The following is a 17,309-nucleotide window of genomic DNA, read 5'->3' as shown; positions in this document are numbered from 1 at the left end:
CAGAGCATTCCACAGATTCACTACTCTCCGGCTCAAAAGGTCTAAAAGGTCGCACCTCAGTTTAGAGGCTGTGCCCTCTAGTTCTGGATACCGCCACTACAGGGAACACCCCCTCCACATCCTCCCTATCTAGTCTTTTCAATATTCGGTAGATTTCAATGAGATCTCTCCACATTCTTCTAAATTCCAGTGAGTACAGGCCCAAAGCTGCCAAACACTCCTCATATGTTATCCTCTTCATTACCAGAATCATCCCTGTGAACCTCCAATGACAACACATCCTTTCTGAGATATGGGGCCCAAAATTGTTGACAATATTCCAAGTGCGGCCTGACTGGTGTCTTATAAAGGCTTAGCATTATCTTTTAGCTTTTATATTCTATTCCCCTTGAAATAAGTGCCTGCTTTACAACAGACTCAACCTGTAAATTAACGATCTGGGAGTCTTGCACAAGGACTCCCAAAGCCCTCTGCACATCTGATGTTTGAACCTTTTCTAAATTTAGATAATGGTCTGCACTATTGTTCCTTTTTCCAAAATATATTATGTGCAATAGAAAGGCTGCAGTGAGTATGGATAATAATAATCTGACATTAAAAAGCTGAACAATGAAAAAAATATTCCAATTAGCATTTTTTTAAATGTTTGAATGGAGATTTCAAGATGCAAATACAAAAAAAACATACAAAAGACTGGGTTGTTGTAACTTTCTAAGTATTTTACTTGGAATTAAAAAAAAAGCATCCATTAGTTGATTTGGAATATTTTATGAAATATAGATTGGGAAAGCTGGATGCTCAAAGAGCCAGGTTTTGATGAGACAAGTGGTATTATTCAGCCTAATTTTCTGTCTAAAAGCTACATAACATTAATTTAAGCATCATTCAACGGATGAATTAACAGAGCAAGATTCAGCTATTTCTCTCCCCAATGGAGGGACAAAATTACCAATGACTGTTGTTGCCATCTTAATGGAGATCAGCTATTGCATCACGGAGGTAAAGACATGAGTTTATTTCTACTCCAAGTCCAGTGCCACTCACAGAAAATATTTTCCATAAGACCACAAGACTTAGGAGCTCCTCCACTCAATCATGGCTGATTCTTTTCTCCCCTCCTCAGCCCCACTCCCTGGCCCTCTCCCCATAACCTTTGATGCTGTATCCAATCAAGAACCTATCAAGCTCTGCCTTAAGTACACCCAACGACCTGACCTCCACAGCTACCTGTGGTAATAAATTCTACAAATTCACCACCCTCTGGCTAAAGAAATTTCTCTGCAGCTCTACTTTATATGGACGCCCCTCTATCCTGAGGCTGTGTCATCTTCTCCTAGACTCTCCCACCATTGGAAACATCCTTTCTACAACTACCCTCTCTAGGCCTTTCAACATTCAAGAAGTTTCAATGAGATCCTCCCTCATCCTTCCAAATTCCAGTGAGTACAGACCCAGAGCCTTAAAAATGTTCCTGGTATGATAACCCTTTTATTCCTGGAATCATCCTTGAGAACCGCCTCTGGACAGTCTACAATTCCAGCACATTTTCTTAGACGAGGAGCCCAAAACTGTTCATAATACTCAAGGTGAGGCCTCATCAATGCCTTATAAAGCCTCAGCATCACATCCCTGCTCTTGTATTCTAGACCTCTTGAAATGAATGCTAACATTGCATTTGCTTTCCTCACTACCGGCTCAACCTGCAAGTTAGCCTTTAGGGTGTTCTGCACACGACTCCCAAGTCCCTCTGCATCTCAGATTCCTATATTTTCTCCCCATTTAGAAAATAGTCTGCATACTTATTTCTTCTACAAAAGTGCATGACCATGCTTTTTCCAACATTGTATTTTATTTGCTACTTTCTTGCCCTTTCTCCGAATCTGTCTGTTCTTCTGCAACCTACCCGTTTCCTCAACACTATCTGCCCCTCCACCAATCTTCATATCACCTGCAAACTTGTCAACAAGGCCATCTATTCCATCATCTAAATTATAGATATACAGCATAAAAAGCTGTCCCAACAGCGACCCCTGTGGAACATCATTAGCCACTGGCAACCAACCAGAATAGAATTCTTTTATTCCCACTCACTGCCTCCTACCAATCAGCCAGTCCCCTAACTACGCCACTAATTTTCCTGTAATACCATGGGCTACTCACTTGGTACGCAGCCTCATGTGTGGCACCTTGTCAAAAGCCTTCTGGAAGTCTAAATATACAACATCCACTACAACCCTTTTATCTATCCTACATGTAATTTCCACAAAGAATTCCAAAAAGTTTGTCAGAAAAGATTTTCCCTTAAGAAAACCATGCTGACTTTGTCCTATCTTGTCCTGTGTCACCAGGTAGTCCATAGCAAACCTTAACAATTGACTCTAACATCTTCCCAGCCACTGAGGTCAGGCTAACTGGTATATAATTTCCTTTCTGCAGCCTTCCTCCTTTCTTAGAGTAGAGTGATATTTACAATTTTCCAGTCCTCTGGCACCATGTAAAGTACAAATGATTTTTAAAAGATTATTACTGATGCCTCTACAGCTACGGCTTTCAGAACCCTAGAGTGCAGATCATCTGGTCTGGGTGACTTATGTACCCTGAAGTCTTTCAGCTTTTTGAGCACCTTCTCCCTCGCAATAGCAACTGAACTCACTCCTCTTCCCTCACACACTTCAACATATGGCACACTCTTCTGTCAAGGAATGTCAAATCTGACACATATGCACTTAATTCTTTTAGTCAAATACAATTCAGCTTTATATTAAGAAATTACAAAATATTCTTTCCTGAAACAAACCTAGTAACATCTTGCCATTAGTTTCAGATATTGTCCAATTCTATTGCCCTTGCGATGTTGCTAAATTACATTCTTATACTCTTTTGTGGTTTAAAGGTCATTAATTTCACAGTGCTCGATGATAAGGAATCCCAGAATTCTGACCAGAGACAATGAAGGAATAAGGATATAATTCTGAGTCAATGGGAAAGACGAAAAGGAACTTGCAGATGATGCCGTTTGCTTAAATTTACTGTCCTTGATCGTCTAAAGGATCCAAAGTTTGAAAATGAGCATTCTCAAAAGACCTAATGTACTCTAAACAGCACATTGCAAAATACTCCTGTAGACAATAATTCGTGAATGAGAGCTGAAGCTCATATTAATTAATTATAATCAGACAGAGGGACTGAGATTAAAATATTAGGCCTTTAATCAAAAGACCGGGGGTAATAATCTAAAGGCATGAGCTCAAATTCTATCATAGCAGCAGGGGAATTTAAACTCATTTGAGGGAATAATCTGAAGATCAAATAGAAGGAATTAGGAGGAATGAAATGTGGTTCATAGCTTCTGTCAGTGTCAAATATGTCACCAAGGTTGTTTGCAGCCTATGTCCATTGCCAAGAAAGATTCAATGATTAGGAAGCAGAGTTTCAACTGCAAAACTAGTAAATTAAATTCAACAGTGGGTAATTCAGAAACATTGTTCTGAGAGGAAGACTCAAATCTGGACAGACAGGTTTTGAAAGTCCAAGTGCACTTAAAATGGGACTATTTTCATCTAATGTCTGAGTGCCATTATACTTGGCCATTTCCATTCTTATCTATCCAGAGGTGCTGTCAGGTCACTGGTCTGAGTGCTACTGGTACCATGTGACCCAGTGCAACCTGTTGCATGGTCGGGTGGTCAGGGACTAAACCAGCTCCCCCACCAGGCTTGCCTGGTGAGGAGGGTGGCTAGACACCCTGCAGAATGAAAAACAAGACCTGTCAAAGGGTGGATGAACCCTCTCGTAGGGTCAACGGCCATCAAGCAAACACGCGCCGTGAAGTGCGGAAAGGGCATCCCTTGCATCGAAGCTTGGTCTGGCCATTCACTGCAACAGAACTTCCCCCAGCCGTCTTGGACCCCACCATGCCGCTGGATCCAGGAGGGGATGTCGAGAGGGTGGGTCTGGACCTGTGTAACCCCCTACTCACCTAAAATCCATTCACGCACACGCTGTTCCTTTCTGAGTGGGGTACCCACAAACTGACTGAAAGGAACCATTATCATCCTATGGGATGGGGAGAGAGGGGGGAGAGGGGGGGAGAGGGGGGAGAGGGGGGGGGGGGGGGGGGGGGGGGGGGGGAGAGGGGGGAGGGGGGGAGGGGGGGGGGGGGGGGGGGGGGGGGGAGAGGGGGGGAGAGGGGGGGAGAGGGGGGGGAGAGGGGGGGGAGAGGGGGGGAGAGAGGGGGAGAGAGGGGGAGGGAGGGGGGGAGGGGGGGGAGGGGGGAGGGGGGGAGAGGGGGAGAGGGGGGAGAGGGGGGAGAGGGGGGAGAGGGGGGAGAGAGGGGGGAGAGAGGGGGAAGAGAGGGGGAGAGAGGGGGGAGAGGGGGGGGAGAGGGGGGGAGGGGGGGAGGGGGGAGAGGGGGGGGGGGGGGGGGGGAGAGGGGGGAGAGGGGGGAGAGAGGGGGGAGAGGGGAGAGAGGGGAGAGAGGGGGGAGAGGGGAGGGAGAGAGGGGGAGAGAGGGGGAGAGAGGGGGAGAGAGGGGGAGAGAGGGGGAGAGAGGGGGAGAGAGGGGGAGAGAGGGGGAGAGAGGGGGAGGGAGGGAGAGGGAGGGAGAGGGAGGGAGAGGGAGGGAGAGGGAGGGAGAGGGGGAGAGAGAGGGGGAGAGAGGGGGAGAGAGGGGGAGAGAGGGAGAGGGGGGAGAGGGGGGGGAGATGGGGGGGAGAGGGGGGAGAGGGGGGGAGAGGGGGGAGAGGGGGAGAGGGGGAGAGGGGGGAGAGGGGGGAGGGGGGAGGGGGGAGAGGGGGAGAGGGGGAGAGGGGGGAGAGGGGGGAGAGGGGGGAGAGAGGGGGAGAGGGGGGAGAGGGGGGAGGGGGGAGGGGGGAGGGGGGAGGGGGGAGGGGGGAGAGAGGGGGGAGGGGGAGAGAGGGGGGGGGGGAGAGAGGGGGGAGAGAGGGGGAGAGGGGGGGAGAGAGGGGGGGAGAGAGGGGGGGAGAGGGGGGGGAGAGGGGGGGGGAGAGAGGGGGGGGAGAGAGGGGGGAGAGAGGGGGGGAGAGAGGTAGGCAGATGTTCATTTGAAATGGCTTTGCTTCTCCTGTTTTCTCTACAGTTTTTTTACTTTCCTTGGTATCTATCCATGCAACCCTCCCATCTCTCATCAGTATATTGTCACTCTGCAATATCCCCTGTAAGAAAAGAAGTGGCTTCATTGCACCACCTGATGATAGTCAGCTCTGTCATCACAGAACAGAAGTATCCCAATGCAGAAGGCAAGTGGCAATAAGACTGAATAGGTGTTGAAAAAAGACAAGTAATTGAGAACAGATTCAAAGAGAACAGCAAACAACAGGAATTCTGCAGATGCTGGAAATTCAAGCAACACACATAGAAGTTGCTGGTGAACGCAGCAGGCCAGGCAGCATCTCTAGGAAGAGGTGCAGTCGATGTTTCAGGCCAAGACCCTTCGTCAGGACTAACTGAAGGAAGAGTGAGTAAGGGATTTGAAAGTTGGAGGGGGAGGGGGAGATCCAAAATGGTAGGAGAAGACAGGAGGGGGAGGGATGGAGCCAAGAGCTGGACAGGTGATAGGCAAAAGGGATACGAGAGGATCATGGGACAGGAGGTCTGGGAAGAAAGACAAGGGGCGGGGGGGAACCCAGGGGATGGGCAAGGGGTACATTCAGAGGGACAGAGCGAGAAAAAGGAGAGTGAGAGAAAGGATGTGTGTATAAAAATAAGTAACAGATGGGGTATGAGGGGGAGGTGGGGCATTAGCAGAAGTTAGAGAAGTCGATGTTCATGCCATCAGGTTGGAGGCTACCCAGACAGAATATAAGGTGTTTTTCCTCCAACCAGAGTGTGGCTTCATCTTTACAGTAGAGGAGGTCATGGATAGACATGTCAGAATGGGAATGGGATGTGGAATTAAAATGTGTGGCCACTGGGAGATCCTGCTTTCTCTGGCGGACAGAGTGTAGGTGTTTAGCAAAGCGGTCTCCCAGTCTGCGTTGGGTCTCGCCAATACATAAAAGGCCACATCGGGAGCACCAGACGCAGTACATCACTCCAGCCGACTCACAGGTGAAGTGTTGCCTCACCTGGAAGGACTGTTTGGGGCCCTGAATGGTGGTAAGGGAGGAAGTGTAAGGGCATGTGTAGCACTTGTTCCGCTTACACGGATAAGTGCCAGGAGGGAGATCAGTGGGGAGGGATGGGGGGGACGAATGGACAAGGGAGTCGCGTAGGGAGCGATCCCTGCAGAATGCAGAGTGGGGGGGAGGGAAAGATGTGCATAGTGGTGGGATCCCGTTGGAGGTGGCGGAAGTTACGGAGAATAATATGTTGCACCCGGAGGCTGTTGGGGTGGTAGGTGAGGACCAGGGGAACCCTATTCCTAGTGGGGTGGCGGGAGGATGGAGTGAGAGCAGATGTACGTGAAATGGGGGAGAAATCTGTTTAAGAGCAGAGTTGATAGTGGAGGAAGGGAAGCCCCTTTCTTTAAAAAAGGAAGACATCTCCCTTGTCCTAGAATGAGAAGCCTCATCCTGAGAGCAGATGCGGCAGAGATGGAGGAATTGCGAGAAGGGGATGGCGTTTTTGCAAGAGACAGGGTGAGAAGAGGAATAGTCCAGATAGCTGTGAGAGTCAGTAGGCTTATAGTAGGCATCAGTGGATAAGCTGTCTCCAGAGACAGAGACAGAAAGATCTAGAAAGGGGAGGGAGGTGTTGGAAATGGACCAGGTAAACTTGAGGGCAGGGTGAAAGTTGGAGGCAAAGTTAATAAAGTCAACGAGCTCTGCATGCGTGCGGGAAGCAGCGCCAATGCAGTCGTCGATGTAGCGAAGGAAAAGTGGGGGACAGATACCAGAATAGGCACGGAACATAGATTGTTCCACAAAGCCAACAAAAAGACAGGCATAGCTAGGACCCGTATGGGTGCCCATAGCTGCACCTTTAGTTTGGAGGAAGTGGGAGGAGCCAAAGGAGAAATTATTAAGAGTAAGGACTAATTCCGCTAGACGGAGCAGAGTGGTGGTAGAGGGGAACTGATTAGGTCTGGAATCCAAAAAGAAGCAGAGAGCTTTGAGACCTTCCTGATGGGGGATGGAAGTATATAGGGACTGGACATCCATGGTGAAAATAAAGCGGTGGGGGCCAGGGAACCGAAAAGTTTAAGAGCGTGAGAAGTGTCACGAACATAGGTAGGAAGGGATTGAACAAGGGGGGATAAAACCGTGTCGAGGTATGCAGAAACGAATTCGGTCGGGCAGGAGCAAGCTGAGACAATAGGTCGGCCAGGACAGGCAGGTTTGTGGATCTTGGGTAGGAGGTAGAAACGGGAAGTGCGAGGTGTGGGAACTATAAGGTTGGTAGCAGTGGATTGGAGACCCCCTGAGTGGATAAAGTCGGTGTTGGTGTGGGAGACAATGGCCTGGTGCTCCTTATTGGGTCCCGATCGAGGGGTAAATAAGAGGACGTATCCGCGAGTTGTCTCTGTGCCTCGGCAAGGTAGAGGTCAGTACACCAAACTACAACAGCACCCCCCTTATCGGCAGGTTTAATAATAAGGGTAGGATTAGTGCGGAGGGAGTGGAGAGCAGAGCGTTTCGAAGGAGTGAGGTTGGAATGGGAACAAGGTGCGGTGAAGTCGAGACGGTTGATGTCCAGTCGGCAGTTAGCGATAAAGAGATCCAGAGCAGGCAGAAGACCAGAGCGGGGTGTCCATGAAGAAGAGGAGGGTTGAAGACGGGAGAAGGGCTCATCGGTGGGGGTGGAAGAGTCCTTGCCGAAGAAGTAGGCTCCAAGATGGAGACGGCGGAGGAAAAGTTCCGCATCATGGCGAACACGGAACTCACTGAGGTGTGGGCGAAGGGGGACAAAGGTGAGGCCCTTACTGAGAACAGAGCATTCTGCCTCCGACAGTTGAAGGTCGGAGGGGATGGTAAAGACCCGGCACAGATGAGAGCTGGGATCAGAGTGGGGAGTGGGGTGGGTGGGGGCGTCAGTGGAGAGGGGAGGGTTGGGGTGAGAGGAAGATGGAGCCTCTGAGGGCCCAGGAGCTGACGGTGGGATCTGAAGGAGATGGGATTGCAAAGTATTGGTGGGGGAAGGGGAGACAGGAGTCACAATAGCAGCACATAAAGACCCCACGTTTGTGGAACAATCTATGTTCCGTGCCTATTCTGGTATCTGTCCCCCACTTTTCCTTCGCTACATCGACGACTGCATTGTCGCTGCTTCCCGCATGCATGCAGAGCTCGTTGACTTTATTAACTTTGCCTCCAACTTTCACCCTGCCCTCAAGTTTACCTGGTCCATTTCTGACACCTCCCTCCCCTTTCTAGATCTTTCTTTCTCTGTCTCTGGACAAGAGCAGAACAAGTGCTACACATGCCTTTACACTTCCTCCCTTACCACCATTCAGGGCCCCAAACAGTCCTTTCAGGTGAGGCAACACTTCACCTGTGAGTCGGCTGGGGTGATATACTGCGTCCGGTGCTCCCGATGCGGCCTTTTATATATTGGCGAGACCCGACGCAGACTGGGAGACCGCTTTGCTGAACACCTGCGCTCTGTCCGCCAGAGAAAGCAGGATCTCCCAGTGGCCACACATTTTAATTCCACATCCCATTCCCATTCTGACATGTCTATCCACGGCCTCCTCTACTGTAAAGATGAAGCCACACTCAGGTTGGAGGAACAACACCAATTTATACACACATTATTTTTATACATTTTTATACTCACATTCTTATTTTTATACACACATCCTTTCTCTCACTCTCCTTTTTCTCCCTCTGTCCCTCTGAATATACCCCTTGCCCATCCCCTGGGTCCCCCTCCCCCCTGTCTTTCTTCCGGGACCTCCTGTCCCATGAACCTCTCGTATCCCTTTTGCCTATCACCTGTCCAGCTCTTGGCTCTATCCCTCCCCCTCCTGTCTTCTCCTATCATTTTGGATCTCCCCCTCCCCCTCCAACTTTCAAATCCCTTACTCACTCTTCCTTCAGTTAGTCCTGACGAAGGGTCTCGGCCTGAAACGTCGACTGCACCTCTTCCTAGAGATGCTGCCTGGCCTGCTGCGTTCACCAGCAACTTTTATGTGTGTTGCTCAAAGAGAACAGGATTGCTGCGACTATTCTGCTGGGAGAAGGTATGAATCTAATAGACTAAGTAACCTTTGCTGTTGTAATAAGAAAGAAATCTCTTTCATCTGCGAAGTTCACAATTATTTAGATATCTAAATTAAGATACTGCTTAAATAATCACCAGAAGTAAAAATACTAATTTAGTTTAAAATTTATCCATTTTTCTGACCAATGTCCATTTTGTCGAGATGCAAAAGGAAATGTCATTCTTCTCCTCGTCGTCCCCTGGGATGCCTAAGGGAGTGTCGGTGAACATCATCCAGAGAAGACCATTTTAGATTTGCATTACATTCTCAGAAGCCACAGACAATCAGTACCATTCATTCACGTTATTGAAGATGGTGATTCACTCACAGGTAGTTTTAAAAGTGCCTGGGTAGCTATTGCTCAGAATCCAAGCAAAGCAGATTTAATCATGGTAGCAGAGTTCCTCTGAACTCATGGGACTTCTTCAGCTACTATAACTGGTTATGCTTGTGCATGGATATCGAGCTGGAATATTCAATGGAGAGAAGAAACCCCGTAAAGTTCAAGGTTCGATATGTATTTCAAAGTACTTGCGCCACATCATCTAAATGAGCATGGAATAACTTGACAAATCTGTGCTTGTGCAACAGTTTGATATCGGATGCAATTTCCCTCTACAAAACATGATGGTCCTCATTTTACCCCTCAGTATTCACAGAATAAATCAACCTCAAACAGTAATATTGAGATGGCAGTAAATCTATAAATTCTAGGAACAGTAATTTATTAAAGATATCCCTCACTTTATAGTGAGGTAAGCCAATTCTTCAGGAAAAAAAAACAGGCAATTCATTGCAAGTTATCAGTTAATGGGATTTACAAATGTTCACATCAGTTTGCATTTCAGTTAGGAGTTCGTCCCTCCAAAAGAAGAATGGTCTGATTTTCCTGATAAATTTCTGAAACTGTCATGTGCTTTCCTCCAGAACTAGAAGATTTGGGATCCCACAGGGCAGTGCATGCTTTGAATTTCTTCACAAGCTCTCAGCATTGGTTACCCAGCTGTGTTCTGATGTTAGATTCCTAACAGAACGTAGATGCTAAGGGCAAATCTCTACTTTCTCAGCAATTGCACCGCACTGGGTGGTTCGCCATCCAGATTTGCACCAGTTTAGACCCGATGCAGGATCACTGCTGCCATTTATTTCAATGGAGAGCCAATCCAATACAAGTATATGACTAACACTGAATGTGGTTTCCTCATTGTTTCCCAGCAATTCTTATTCTCAAGCTAAATATAAGCTTGTCTGGTGCATCATGTTAATGTGGGCTTCCAAACATAAATTGTAACAAAACATTTAATATAACTTCCTTAAGAACAGGCAAACAGTATCTTTTTCCTCCCCCCAAGATTGTAATGTCCAATAATAGAGGACATGCATTTGAGGTGGGAGGGGTTATATTTAAAGGAGATGTGTGGGGAAAGTTTTGTTCTTACACAGGGAGAATGGAGGGTGAGTGCTGTGTACTGCCAGAGATGGTAGTGGAGGCAAATATGATAGAGGCTTCCTGTCCACCACGGGGCAGCATCTATACCATGCAGTGATACAACATGTTAAGATGCTTTCTACTGTGTATGCATAGAAGGTTGTGAGTATTGATCTACATAGTCCATCATCCTTCATCTTCCTCAGAAAGCAGAGGCATTGGTGAGCTATCTTGATTGCATAGGATGTGTTCTGGGACCATGAGAGATTGTGTAGGATGTGCACTCCCAGAGGTCTGAAAATGCTTGTAGTTTCCCCCACTGTGTGTGGTACAAGTTCTCCTGAAGTTGATAATCATCTCCTTTGCCTTATTGACATTGAGTAAAAGGTTATTTGCCTGGCACCAGGATTCAAACTTTTCCACCTCTCTCTATAGAGTGTCTCATCATTGTTGGTGATAAGCCCCACCACTGTCATGTCATTGGCGAACATGTCAATGGGACCACTCAGGTGTTTGGCCATGAAGTTGTGTGTGAGCAGAGTGTACAGCAAGGGGCTCAGCATACAGCCATGTTGAGGATGATGGGAAGGGAGGAACTGTTGTGCATCCTGACGACCTGAGATCTGTTGGTTATGTTCTATGAATCAATAATGGATAAGGTGTTCTTCATAGCAAAATGACAAACAGCAGCATTGAAGTTCAGATTGAAATTTTCTCTGTTCTACTCCCAGTATACGAGCCCTTATTATTTTTGCTTCTATAATTTTGGAATCTTTCTTCAGATTTCTTAAATATGTTACCATCTTTAAAAACTTCCTGAAAACAGATTTTTGTATTAATTTGCAGCCATTTCTTCTCTCTGCTCAGGTTTGACCACACAGGTGAAACCTCTTGTGACACTTGACTGGGATAAAGTTGTTATACAAAGTTAGAGATTTACTGTTGGCTGTACATATACTGTATACTTCAAAGATATTGGATCTGCACTGTTGCAATTTGATTTCTGAAATACATATACATGATCTGACCACAAATTAAAAATGACTATCCAATTCATGGACCCCTTTCCAGTAGCCAATCCATCTGTTTATTTAAAGCTGAGAGAGATTTGTAACTGAAACAAGAATCAAATGAGTATGAGAGATGGTAGGAAAATGGGCCCGAGCAATTTCAGATTACCTCTAATCTTATTGAATGGCAGAATATGCTTAAGGGTTCAGATAGCTTATTTCTGTCCCTTCCTCAAGAACTTGTATAATTCATTGAAGCAAGTTTTCTGTAAATTAATCCTAATCTCCATGGCAATCCTTGCCATCTTCCCCAAATGGATAATTCCAACTTCAAGTTCTTAGAGTCAGGCAGTATGGAAAAATGCCCTTCAGCCTAACAGTCCTATGCTAACGAAGACCAAGAGAAGGAGGATGAGAGGAGACATGATAGAGGTGTACAAGATATTAAGAGGAATAGATAGCATGGACAGCCAGCACCCCTTCCCCAGGGCACCACTGCTCAGTACAAGAGGACATGGCTTTAAGGTAGGGGGTGGGAAGTTCAAGGGGGATATTAGAGGAAGGTTTTTTACTCAGAGAGTGGTTGGTGCGTGGAATGCACTGCCTGAGTCAGTGGTGGAGGCAGATACACTCGTGAAATTTAAGAGACTACTAGACAGGTATATGGAGGAATTTAAGGTAGGGAGTTATGTGGGAGGCAGGGTTTAAGGGTTGGCACAACATTGTGGGCCGAAGGGCCTGTACTGTGCTGTACTATTCTATGTTCTATAAGATGCCCTCATCCAAGCTAGTCCGTTTTGTCAGAATTTCACATAATTGTTCTAACAAAAAAAAAATCCAGCGAGTGGATTTAACAAGATGGTTTCGCTCACAGAACAGCCACTGGCTGGATTTTGTTTGTTTCTGGCGCCGCTCTTTGTAAACTCCAGAGTCTGTTGTGCCGTAAAAATCCCAGGAGATCAGCAGTTTCTGAGATACTCAAATGCCACCCTGGGTGGCACCTAATTAATTAGCTTGTTTATTTTGGCTTTTTCTTAGAGAGGTTCCCAACGTGCTCCAGCTAGCACTGCACCCCTGATCTCTCTCCAGTTTAATAACATCATTCCTATATCAGTGCAACCAAAACAAAACATAGTACTCCAGGTGCAGTCTCACCAGCATCCTGTACAACCGCACCATGTCCTCTCAACTTTTATATTCAATACCCTGATTTATGAAGGCCAGCATGCCAAAAGCCTTCTTCACTACTGTCTACTCTACAATATTTGTGTTTTATAACACTCCCAATACCTCAGTTCTAGTTATTTTAGATGAGCCACTAATAATAATAATAATAATAATAATTCCAAGCCTAGATCCTGGAAAATTAATGAATCAATGTCCTGTCAAACTCTGGTCAACTTTAACTTTTCAAGTTATTGTATACCATGAGGATTAGTGCTTGGTTCAAAACCATTCATCACCCAAATGAATGATTTGGTCAAGGATACCAAAGTCTATCTTTCCAAATTTAGTAATGATATAAAAGTAATTGTGTGAGGGGACGGGGACGAGGATTTAAAAAGGCAAGCCAAGTGATTGCATAAGAATATTCAGTTTATTGCAGAAAATGTGAAGCTATCCACCCAGGTACACAAACAGATAAGTACAATGTTTTTTTAAATGTGAGATTGGGTAGTTAAAAGTCACCTGAGACACAGGTCACTGTCAACTGCAGGTGAGTAGGAAGCTAAATTGTATATAGATATTGTATTTTAATTACAAGAGGATTTGAACACCAGAGGAAAGATGTCTTGGCTGCAATTATATTGTCTTATAGTGATTATTAAGCAGAGCTTGGGTCAGCTACTTAAAAATGTGCGAGTTCATTCACCTCCATCGTGATCACACTCTCCATCTCTCATCTCCCTTGATAGACAGCTTCACTTGCACCACGCTCTCCTCACATACCCCCCCCAACAACATTGTGTTGAGCATTAACTCTCCCACATTCACAATCCTCCCACCAATTAGAAAACTTGCCTGATTCTGAGCCATCATCCTTTTGAAGGTTTCTCTGTGTGGAAGGCAGCAGGGAGGTTTGGGGAAACCCTGCTCCTGCCTGTCCTGCACTCTTCCTCCCATCCATCACATCGCTTTTCAAATCATGCCCCGTGAACACTAATCTCTCAATTTAAAATCACTTGATTTAAGAATCAGGTAAGAGTCTTCATTTCACAAAGCTAATTCTCTCTTGGCTAGTGACTCATTCTCCATACCTTTCTGTGAAAAGTATAAGGCATTTCACCTTGTCTTTTTGACTTACAAAATATTTTCCAGCACTTCATTCATCTCCTAAATTAAGGGATGGCTGTAAGACAGACAAAATGCAGTATGTGCAGATCAGTGAGCACAGGGTCAATGATTGGTAAACACGATGGCCTGAGTTAGTGGCTGAGCAGCAAACTTCTTGATGGCCTCATCTTCATGAAAAATGAAAGGATTCAATTCTACTCTGAAAAGTCTGCAGGTTATCATGGAATATTTTCACCACTATTACAAAAATTACTTTTTGTGGATCAGTGTTGCAAGTCAAGGGAGAAGTTCTAAGTTTCCTTTTTCATGTATTTTTCAATGACATTCCCTGTGTAATGCATATCAACATTTTACAGAAAATCTTGTCTTTCATCTCCAAAAGATGGGAATAAAATGAAAAGAAAGCATCATTTCATTGCAAGAAATTAACCATCTCTTCATGGCAGCTACTTACCTCCACCAAGCATCTTATTCAGGCTTTTGCGAAGTTAAGTATTTGTTTAACTGGAATAAAAATGCTAACAGAACTTTGAGTTGAGAAGAATAGGCCGTCTCTCAGAAGGGTGACCTTGCAAGGTGGCAGGCCTCAACGGACTACCTGATAAGGCTCCGAACACTTGTGCCAGCCATCTGGCAGGGATAGTCAAAGACATTTTCAATCTCACAATAGACAACAGGTGCTGGAGTAGGCCATTCAGCCCTTCAAGCCAGCACCGCCATTCACTGTGATCATGGCTGATCATCCACAATCAGTACCCCATTCCTGCCTTCTCCCTATATCTCTTGACTCCACTATCTTTAAGAGCTCTATCTTTCTTGAAAGCATCCAGAGAATTGGCCTCCATTGCCTTCCACAGATACACAACCCTCTGGGTGAAAAAGTTTTTCCTCAACTCCGTTCTAAATGGCCTACCCCTTATTCTTAAACTGTGGCCTCTGGTTCTGGACTCTCCCAACATCAGGAACATGTTTCCTGCCTCTAGCATGTCCAATCCCTTAATAATCTTATATGTTTCAATCAAATCCCCTCTCATCCTTCTAAATTCCAGTGTATACAAACACTGTCACTCCAATCTTTCAACATATGACAGTCCCGCCATCCCGAGAATTAACGTTATGAACCTACGCTGCACTCCCTCAATAGCAAGAATGTCCTTCCTCAAATTTGGAGACCAAAACTGCACACAATATTCCAGGTGTGGTCTCACCAGTGCCCTGTACAAGTGCAGAAGGACCTCTTTGCTCCTATACTCAACTCCCCTTGTTATGAAGGCCAACATGCCATTAGCTTTCTTCACTGCCTACTGTAACTGCATGCTTACTTTCAGTGACTGATGAACATGGACACCTAGATCTTGTTATACTTTCCCTTTCCTAACTTGACACCATTCAGATAGTAATCTGCCTCCTGTTCTTGCCACCAAAGTGGATAACCTCACATTTATCCACATGAAACTGCATCTGCCATGCATCTGCCCACTCACCCAACCTGTCCAAGTCACCCTGCATTATCTCAACATCCTCCACACATTTCACACTGCCACCCAGCTTTGTGTCATCTGCAAATTTGCTTATGTTACTTTTAATCCCTTCATCTAAATCATAAATGTATATTGTAAAATAGCTGCAGTCCCAGAACCGAGCTTTGCAGTACCCTGCTAGTCACTGCCTGCCATTCTGAAAGGCACCCGTTAATCCCTACTCTTTGTTTCCTGTCTGCCAACCAATTTTCTATCCATGTCAGTACCCTACCCCCAATACCAGGTGCTCTAATTTTGCCCACTAATCTCCTATGTGGGACCTTATCAAAGGCTTTCTGAAAATCCAGGTACACTACATCCACTGGCTCTCCCTTGTCCATTTTAATAGTTACATTCTCAAAAAAATTCCAGACTCACACTGCTATGGTCAGAAGTACCCACTTTTTTCAAAAGGGAAACAATTTTACCAGTGCCCAAGGAGAGCAGAGTGAACTGCCTTAACGATTATCATCTGATGGCACTCACATCTATGGTGATGAAATGCTTTGAGAGGCTAGAATCAACTCTTGCCTCCACAAGGACCTGGGTTTGAGTTTGCCTACCACCACAATAGGTCTACAGCAGACACAATGTCAATATCTCTTCACGTGGTCTTGGATCACCTGGGCAATACAAATAACCATATCAGGATTCTGTTTATTGACAATAGCTCGAGGACACCCACCACATGCCCTGTTCTCATTGTTACCATCAGAAAGAAGGTACAGAAGCCTGAAGGCACACATTCAATGATGCATGAACTGCTTCTTCCCCTCTGATATCCAATTACTAAATAGACATTGAATACATGAACCCTACCTCAATATTTTGCTTTAAAAAATTAACACAATCATTCCTACAGTTCTGATTGAAAAGCAGCAGAAGCTGGGCATCTTTACCTCCCTTTGCAACTGGATCCTCAACTTAATAACCAGAAGACCACAATCTGTGCGGATTGGTGATAATATGTCTTCCTCACTGAGGATCAACACTGGTGCACCTCAGGGTTGTGTGCTTAGCCCACTACTCTACTCTCTATACCCATGACTGTGGCGAGGCATAGCTCAAATGCCATCTATAAATTTGTTGATGATACATCAATTGTTGGCAGAATTGCAGATGGAGATGAGAGGGGATACAGGAGTGAGATATTCCAGCTAGTTGAGTGGTGTAGGCTGCTGAGAGTTGTAAAATTAGTCAGCTCCATCATGGACACTAGCCTCCATAGTATCTAAGACACCTTCAAGGACCAGTGCCTCAGAAAAGTGGCTTCCATCATCAAGAAAGCCCACCACCCAGGACGTGTCCTGATCCCATCAGGAAGGCGGTACAGAAGCCTGAAGGCACACTCTCAATGATTCAGGAACAGCTTCTTCCCCGCTGATATCCAATTACTAAATGGACATTGAACCCATGAACTCTACCTCACTACTTTCTTTTAAATTTCTGTTTTTGTACTACTTATCGTTATTTTACTTCTTAACATACATAAATATACTTACTGTAATTGTTTCCTGTATTTGTCGTGTATTGTAATGTTCTACTGCCACAAGTTTAACAAATTTCAAGGCATATGCTGGTGATATTAAACAGGATTCTGATTCTGAATATAAGCACTGGCATGAACCAGTTGGGCCAAATAGCCTGTTCCTGTACCATATTTTTTTCATAATCCTATGCATTCTTGCAAGAGCAGCTAACTGCAGGAATTAATCACACTTTTTTTTTATTATGGTTGATCATGATTTAGTGCTAGGTTAATTACCTGCCTATTACCTCCCCCTGGTGCCCCTTCTTCTTTCCTTTCTCACTTGGTCCACACTCCACTCCTATCGGATTCCTTCTTCTCCATCCCTTTACCTTTCCCATTCACCTAGATTCACTTGTCACCT

At 45.6% G+C, this 17,309-nt stretch overlaps 1 protein-coding gene across 2 annotated transcripts in view; it reads right to left on the bottom strand.

The window, feature by feature from the left end:
- LOC134349409 (janus kinase and microtubule-interacting protein 2-like) overlaps positions 1–17,309 on the bottom strand; it is a 283,308-nt gene that overhangs the window by 121,217 nt on the left and 144,782 nt on the right. The window lies entirely within an intron of this gene.

The sequence above is a fragment of the Mobula hypostoma genome, chromosome 7 (genome assembly GCF_963921235.1).
Source record: "Mobula hypostoma chromosome 7, sMobHyp1.1, whole genome shotgun sequence".
In the NCBI taxonomy this organism is placed as follows: Eukaryota; Metazoa; Chordata; class Chondrichthyes; order Myliobatiformes; family Myliobatidae; genus Mobula; species Mobula hypostoma.
The sequence above is the reverse complement of the archived record's forward strand: the minus strand, read 5'-3'. Positions and strand labels throughout refer to the sequence as shown.